The following is a 363-nucleotide window of genomic DNA, read 5'->3' on the forward strand; positions in this document are numbered from 1 at the left end:
TGTGTCCTGTTACACAGTTCTTCATCTGGGTGGCTTCTAGGGACATCTGAATACCCAGAAAATTCTATGTGTGGGCATTTTCCAAGACCCACTGCTTACAGCAGATTATCAAAGACCTCTGTGTCCACCCCTCATCCCTTCACCCTGGCCAGAAAAGAAGTCTAAAAAAACCACTGCTATGATACTAGTATACTGATGACCCAGTCTTTCTCCTCTGATAGTCCTGTTATTCTTATAGATATGATTGCCCATATCCCTTAATTTTAAAAAAAACAGTCACAGGAGGGACTTCCCTGGTGGTCCAGTGGTTAAGACTCCATGCTCCCAATGCAGGGGGCCCAGGTTCAATCCCTGGTCAGGGAA

General features: G+C 45.5%; 1 non-coding gene across 1 annotated transcript; it reads left to right on the forward strand.

The window, feature by feature from the left end:
• Positions 1 to 290: 290 nt before the first annotated feature.
• TRNAW-CCA (transfer RNA tryptophan (anticodon CCA)) lies at positions 291 to 363 on the forward strand. Its single transcript has one exon. It is a non-coding gene; the product is annotated as a tRNA-Trp (tRNA).

Source organism: Mesoplodon densirostris, chromosome 6, assembly GCF_025265405.1.
Source record: "Mesoplodon densirostris isolate mMesDen1 chromosome 6, mMesDen1 primary haplotype, whole genome shotgun sequence".
Lineage (NCBI taxonomy): Eukaryota > Metazoa > Chordata > Mammalia > Artiodactyla > Ziphiidae > Mesoplodon > Mesoplodon densirostris.